General features: G+C 44.9%; 1 long non-coding RNA gene across 1 annotated transcript in view; it reads right to left on the minus strand.

Annotated features, from left to right (window-relative positions):
* Positions 1-4,728, minus strand: part of LOC141264247 (uncharacterized) — a 52,641-nt gene extending 47,913 nt beyond the window's left edge. Inside the window, exon 1 of the long non-coding RNA XR_012319854.1 lies at positions 4,582-4,728. This is a non-coding gene — a long non-coding RNA (uncharacterized lncRNA). The remainder of the gene's footprint in view (positions 1-4,581) is intronic.
* Positions 4,729-7,891: the final 3,163 nt, after the last annotated feature.

A 7,891-nucleotide genomic window follows, 5' to 3' on the forward strand; every position in this document is an offset into this window, starting at 1 on the left:
GCCCAACCCAACATCCAATGCATCGACCTCCACAATAAATAGTTAAGAAACATCGGGTTGACCATAGTTGCAGTGGTAAAATGATTCTTTAAGGAAGAAAAAGACTGGAGTGAAGCATCCGACCATTTGGAAAAATCAGACCCCTTCTTAGTCATGTCAGTAAGGGTTTCACTATAATAGAGTAATTTTGGATGAATTTCCTGTAAAAATTAGTAAAGCCCAGAAAACGTTTTAGAACCTTCAGGTTCTCAGGACATTTCCAGTCAAGGACTGCATGGATCTAAACCGGATCCATTGCAAAACCTGAAGATGACAACAAGTATCCTAAAAACTGCACCTCCTGAACAGTGAAAACACATTTTTCTAGTTTGCCATAAGGTTTGTTATCCCTTAATATCTGGAGCACCAGCTTAACATGCCCCTGATGAGTCTCAAAATAACGTAAGTAAACCAAAATATCGTCCAGATAGACCACCACAAACCTCCCCACCAAATGATGGAAAATATCATTTATGAAATGCTGAAATACTGCAGGTGCATTGGTCAAACCAAAAGGCATAACCAGACCCTCGAAATGTCCTTCCGGGGTATTGAACGCTGTTTTCCATTCGCCCCCTTCTCTGATTCTTACCAGGTTGTAGGCTCCCCTTAAATCCAACTTGGAGAATACCTTAGCTCCCACAACCTGGCTGAACAAATCAGGAATCAGAGGAAGAGGATATGGATCACGGATGGTTAATTCACGGAAATCGAAGCAGAGACGTAGACTGCCATCTTTTTTCTTCACAAAGAAGAACCCTGCCACCACAGGCGAAGATGAGGGTTTGATATGTCCCTTCTCCAGGCTTTCCGCAATGAAATCCTTCATGGCTTGTCTCTCAGGGCCAGAAAGATTATACAGTCTGGAATTCGGTAGTTTAGCTCAGGGAGTCAGGTTAATAGGCACGATGGGAAGGCAAATCCTGACACCCCTTCTCAGAAAAAACGTCCTCAAAACCAAACAGAAAAGTAGGTAATACTTCCATATAGGCAGTAGCAATGGAAATATCTAAACTGTTCTCATGGCAGTAATCTCCCCATTCAATAATCTCCCCGGCTTGCCAATAGCCAAGGTATACCCAAGACAATCGGTGTGGGAAGATAGTCCACAACATAGCAAGGGATTATTTCACAGTGAACTGACCCCACCCTCAGTTTTACAATATGTACAATCTGAGTAAATTCTTTCTGTGCAAGTGGCGCCGAGTCAATGGCAAAGATGGAAATAGGTCCAGCTAAAGCACAGCAAGCAAGACCATGAGTTTTCACAAACTCAGCATCAACCATGCTGACTCTGGCTCCTCTGTCAACAAACAGAGATTTTCTCAGTTTTGCTCTCTAGCGCTACCTCTGCTGACAAGACAAGTAACTGCAGTTTGGCCACAAATGCACCACTTGTTTATCCAACTCCAGACTACCAAGAGTTAATCCAGTCTCCTTTTGTTTAGGAATTGAAGGGCAGGTCCCAACAAAATGTCCCTTTTTCCCACAAAAAAAATACGTCTTTTTTCTTGCAAATCTCTGGGGAGATGTATGATGTACAAACTCCCCTAACTGCTTGGGTTCCTCCACCTCCCCCAGTACTGGCTCAACCCCAGACCGCTCCCACGGTACACAACCCCAATAAGAAGGCCCCGGAGAAGGTGGTCTTACCTGTCTATCCCGAAGGCGTCTATCAAGACATATGGCCAATGACATGGCAGCCTCCAAGGACTGAGGGGTTTCATATACTGCTAAGACATCTTTCAGCCTTTCAGTAAGTCCTTCACAAAATTGACTTCTAAGGGTTGAGTCATTCCATTTGGAATCCGTTGCCCATCTACGCAATTCTGAACTGTAAGTTTCTAATGACCGATTCCCCTGCTTAAGGCGACGTAGCCTAGACTCAGCCAAGGCGACTCGATCAGAGTCATCATAGATGAGGGTTAGAGCGCCGAAAAACCCCTCCAAAGACTGGAGACAAGACGAGTCCTGCGGTAACAAAAACGCCCATGACTGAGGATCTCCTTGCAATAGAGAGATCACAATACCAATCCGTTGCTTCCTCATTACCCGAGGAGTAAAGACGAAGTCTCAAATACAATCTTCATGCCTCCTTAAATACAAAAAACTTGTCCCTACCTACAGAAAACCTGTCTGGGAGGGCAATCTTGGGTTCAGGCTTGGCAGGCCTACCTGCAGAGACCCCCCTATTGGCGACCTGTAGCCGATGATGCTGCTGTTGACCCTCACAGTGGAGGTCATTCACTTCCATTCACTTCCATACGACAGACGGCAGAACTGCTCTGCTGTGCACCCCCCCTTTTCAAAACGTGCTCGGCCGGCTATAATATCATGTCAGGTGTGAGAGAGACTAAGTGCGACACAGAGGGAAGAGGGAAAGGGAGCCCAGACACTAGGGAAAGGGGGACGTTAAGACCTCCTAGTCTTATCTAGTGTCACCCTGTCTCAACTATTGCCCCTATATTGCCTCTTCAGGAATCGCCACAGGCATGCCTCACCCTGACTTTCCTTGACATAAGGTTAAGGCTAGAGATGGGAGGAGATGAGCACTAGTCGGTCTCCCAGACACACCAGGTATTTATACACCAAGGCCAGAGAGCTGATTAGCCGGAGGGAGGTAGCCGCTGGGTCAACTATTGCCCCTATATTGCCTCTTCAGCAATCGCCGCACAAGTGCCTCTCCCTGACTTTCCCTGGCATAAGGCTATGGATGGGAGGAGATGAGCACTAGTCGATCTCCACTAAACTCTATAGACAATAAGGGTAGACAAATAGGGGGAAATTACTTAGCTATATACGACTCCAATTGCGCACACAGCCTCAAGCTCCAGAGAGGAAGAAGTACTGCTCTTGCTAAGCCTCACAATTAGAAATGAATATAGCCGACACCTCCCTCTAAGACACACCAGGTATTTATACACTTAGGCAAGAGAGATGATTAGCCAGAGGGAGGTAGCCGCTGGGCCCTAAAGACAGCCTCTCATCTAAAAAGATGTCTGCAATACCAAACTTAGAGATCTCCTGCAACCAACTGCAGGGCGACTGTCCGTCACCTCTGATACAGCCATGACAGTCTGTCCGCTATCTCATCCTTCTTCTCTGCTACATTTCTAAAACTTAATATGGATAAAACTGAATTCATCACATTTCCCTCATCTCACTCAGCCCCCCATCTGACCTGTCCATCAAAATCAATGGCTGTCCACTTTCCCCAGTCCCACAAGTTTGCTGCCTTGGCATAACCCTGGACTCTAACCTCTCCTTCAAACCACATATCCAAGCCCTTTCCACTTCCTGCTGACTCCAACTCGAAAACATCTCCCGGATCCGCATATTCCTCAACCACGATTCTGCAAAAACACTAGTGCATGCCCTCATCATCTCCCGCCTCAACTACTGCACCCTCCTCCTCTGTGGCCTCCCTTCCAACACTCTTGCACCCCTCCAATCTATCCTAAACTCTGCTTCCCAACTAATCAACCTGTCCCCCTGCTATTCTCCAGCCTCTCTTCTCTGTCAAACGCTTCACTAGCTCCCCATTGCCCAGAGACTCCAGTTCAAAACCCTAACCATGGCATAGAAAGCCATCAACAACCTGTCTCACCATACATTTGTGACCTAGTCTCCCGGTACATCCTCACAAGATCTCCTTCTCTACTCTCATCTTATCTCCTCTTCCCACAATCGCATACAAGAGTTCTCCTGTGCATCTCCTCTACTCTGGAACTCTCTACCCGAAAGCATCAGACTCTCCTACCTTGGAAACCTTCAAAAGGAACCTGAAGACCCACCTCTTCCGACAAGCCTAAATCCTTCAGTAACCATTGCTCCACCACACCGCTGCATGACCAGCTCTACCCTCACCTACTGTATCCTCACCCATCCCTTGTAGATTGTGAGCCCTCGCATGCAGGGTCCTCTCCTTATGTACCAGTTTGCAGTTGCGTTTTTGTTCTAGATTATAGAAATAGTTTTTGCTATGTATACCCCCCTTTTCACATGTAAAGCGCCATGGAATAAATGACGCTATAATAATAAATAATAATAATAATAACTCTGTGATTAGTAATGGGGGTGTATTATAGACGCCTCTCCATTACTAACCTGGGCTTGATGTCAGCTGGCATTATAAGCTGACTTCAACCCCAACCCTATAACCCCACTGCCACCGCTACAGGGCAGAGGGCAGAGCGAGGCTAAGTGCCAGAACTGGCGCATCCTATGGATGCGCAATTTCTGGGGCAACTGAGGGCTCCTGTTTCTATCCTCGGAGGGGGCCAATATTGATACATACACACATATATATATATATAAATAATACATCGATAGATAGATAGATAGTTAATAGATATATGGTGTAGTAGATCGACTCACTCAGCTTCTTAAAGAGGCAGTCACAGGAACTGCTTTTGTTTAAACTATGGCTGATTTATTGCAGTCTTCATAAATCACATCACCAGAAAAAGTAAATTCAGCCTTTGTCCGTCAGAAGGTAAAACAAAAAATAACAAGTCCATACAATAGTGCTGTTTAGCCCACCTTGCTTAGAGTTCAGCGTCCATATCCTTTAGCAAAGGAATTCACACCAGGAGACCTGAAATCTCCATATTTCCAGCATGTGTGCCACAAACTACTCAGAGAGCTCACCTCCAGCCCACCACACACTCAAAACTCTGCAAGACTGTGTTTTTCTATCCACCCTGTTACTCCCTTTCTACATGTGCTTTAATCAGTATAGCTCAACAAGGTCAAGGTTATCACTCCCAGAGTAATTTTAAACAAACAAAAAAACTCAAGCTGTATAGGCCAAGTTTAAAGGAAGATAAATAGACACATATAAAATCAATATAGTTTATTTCAATAGTTTTAAAATATTTTTTTTATATAAAAAACAGGTGCCTTCAAATATTACAACAACCAAACCTCCAACATAGCTATATTAGTACATGAAAATTAGCCCATCCATGGCAATTTTGATTCATAGGTCCAATATTGCACTAACCCTATTATAAAGTGCTGTTGCCAATTAATCCGTGAATGAAAAATGCATATAGAACTCCCCTAAAACAAGGTAAAGTGCAAGTGCAAAAAAGGGGGGGGGGTTGTTTTAAGTATGTGGAAAGATTAGCATCAAAGTAGCAGTACAACACAAGAATATTTTACAAACAGAAGTTCAAATATTGGAGCATATAGCCCCTATATGCTATAAGTAAGTCAGCAGATAAGTACAAGGTATAAAGGCATCAGGCCAATGCATATCAAATGTACTAATATAGCTATGTTGGAGGTTTGGTTGTTGTAATATTTGAAGGCACCTGTTTTTTATATAAAAAAAATATTTTAAAACTATTGAAATAAACTATATTGATTTTATATGTGTCTATTTATCTTCCTTTAAAAATGTGCTTTAATCACCCTAGGACCAAGATGGTGGTTTAACATACTTGTGTGCTGGAAACTTTTCACTATGCACAATCACTGCAGCTATCAATATCAGTGCTACATATCTCTCTCCCCAGTAACCCGCCAGTGACTCTGTCACATATTCCCCCCCCTCTTCCCAAAGCCGTTGGTTTTGGCACCTTCAGTCACCAAACAAGGGAGTCTAAACTGGCATCTGTGTTACTATGCAGCTTCCCAGGCCTATGTTCACATGAAAGATGAAATTTTCCCTAAGGTGCTCTTCTTTGAGTTTATGGTAAACCCCACTTTCCTCAGCGCATCCAGCATGGCCTGGACCTTCTGCAGATGACTTCCCCAATCTGGGCTGAATATTACAATATCATTGAGGTAAGCTGCGGCATACTTTTTGTGAGGGACTAAGATCCGGTCTATGGCCCTCCGGAAGGTAGTTGGGTCTATTTTCAGGCCCACTGGGCTTCTGGTATACTTGAAACTACTATCAAGTGAAAAGGAGGTCATCTTCTTCTTGGCACTTTGATAGAACATTTGCCAGCAACCCTTCACCAGGTCCAGGGAGGTGATGTATCCGGCTGAACCTAGCTTCGATCAGAATTCATTGTCGCGGGGTATCGGATATGCGTAAATTTTAGCCCCTTTCTTCTAACTCACCTTGCGGCGGTCTTCTGGAGTTCTATATGACTCTTGGTTCACCTGCACATGTGGCTCCATCAGCATTCTTTGTTCACTAACCTGCGTACGTCTTGGTAGCTCCGAAAGCAGGTCCCGGTTCCGCTGAAGAAGTTCTCGGCGCTGTTGTTTCTGGGCTGGTGACAGTGTTTCTGCCACAGGGATGCCATTAATGTCACCTTCTGGTCTTTTCAGCCCACATGGAGTTTCAAATTGGTTTCTCTGTTGCCCTGCCTTGATGGATAGCGGCATGAGAGGATTTTGGAATAGAGAAGTGGTTGCGGTTAACTGGCAGGTGGGACAGGACTTGCAATATTTTAGGATTTCACGATTACATCTGGGCCAATAATACCTCTGCATGACTCTTTGTTGAGCTTTGTCCACCCCCAGATGACCATCCAAAACATGTGAATGGGATCTGTCCAACACCCTTTATCTATAGGGTGCTGGTACCAATAATTACTCCACTATCTTGTCCCTCACCTTAGTAACTCGATACAATAAGTCCCCCCTCAACATAAATAGGGAAACCTGGTGTCAGCCCCTGACTCCTGTGCTATGCCATTTATGACAGTTACCTTATTGAATGCTTCTTTTAGTGAAAGGTCTCTATTTTGGGTGAGTCCCAATTTTTGTCTGGTCACCCCTATCTCAGGAATGTCTGCCTCAGGGAATACTACTTTCTCCTCATTTCCCACTACACAGAAGGGAAACCCATCATACTCTGGGGTTGGTGAGATTTTTTTTAGGGCCAACCCATTTCTTACCCGAGTAATCCAGGTCTCTGCCCCTCCCCCACAAGTCCCAAAACAACACAAAGTCCCTACCTATGATGATTGGGTGCAACAAATCCGGGACCATGCCGACCTCATGTGACTCAGTATATCGGGCAGTCTCAATGACCACTCTGGCCACCGGATAGCTTTTAGCATCCCCATTAATACAGCGGACGCCAACCTTCTTCCCAGGGATCAATTGGAAAGGGAGTGTGTCCCTTACGAGGGTCACCAAACTTCCAGAGTCCAGTGGTCCAGTCATTTGCAGGCCATTCACTGTTACAGGACAAGCTTGGGGCTCCTTGCTGGGTGGTCTGTCCACACTGCAAGCTGGATATGCGTAGAAGGAACATCGCTTCCAATGCTACAATCCATTTGCTCGGTGGTCAGGGGACAATAGGCTGCTATATGATCTGGACCATGACATCTCCAGCAAATTACATCCCCCGATGAGGGTTTTGACATGACCTCTGTCGCCCCCTTGAATTTTGGATGTGCGACCACTTTTTTAACCCAGTATGGAATGTATTGTCTCCACGGACCCCTCAGCACCGTGATGCCTTTCGACTAATGATGAGCGAGCATGCTCGCTACTAGTGTTGAGCCACCCCCGTAGTGTTCGGGTTCGGTTCGGTTCGTCGAACACCGGGATGTTCATGGAACTGTTCGTCGAACACCTTAGAACACCGTCGAACACCGTTAAAATCAATGGCAGGCAAACAAAAACACATAGAAACACATAGAAAACACCTTCAAAGGTGTCCAAAAGCTGACAAACTGCTCAGAAGACACACTCCTTAAAAAAGCCGGCCGGCAATTCAGCAGCGGCTTACACCGGCACCCACAATTTAGACATGAAGGAATAGAGCATCACACATAGATTAGATAGATAGAAACATGTCAGTCACATATATAAGAAGTACAGTGACAGTGTTGGTTACTGTACTTGTCATTTAGTGTTAAAGGATTTATTAAAAAAAATA

The sequence above is a fragment of the Phyllobates terribilis genome, unplaced genomic scaffold (genome assembly GCF_046119375.1).
Source record: "Phyllobates terribilis strain yellow unplaced genomic scaffold, ASM4611937v1 Scaffold_4__5_contigs__length_816908805, whole genome shotgun sequence".
NCBI classification, from domain to species: Eukaryota; Metazoa; Chordata; class Amphibia; order Anura; family Dendrobatidae; genus Phyllobates; species Phyllobates terribilis.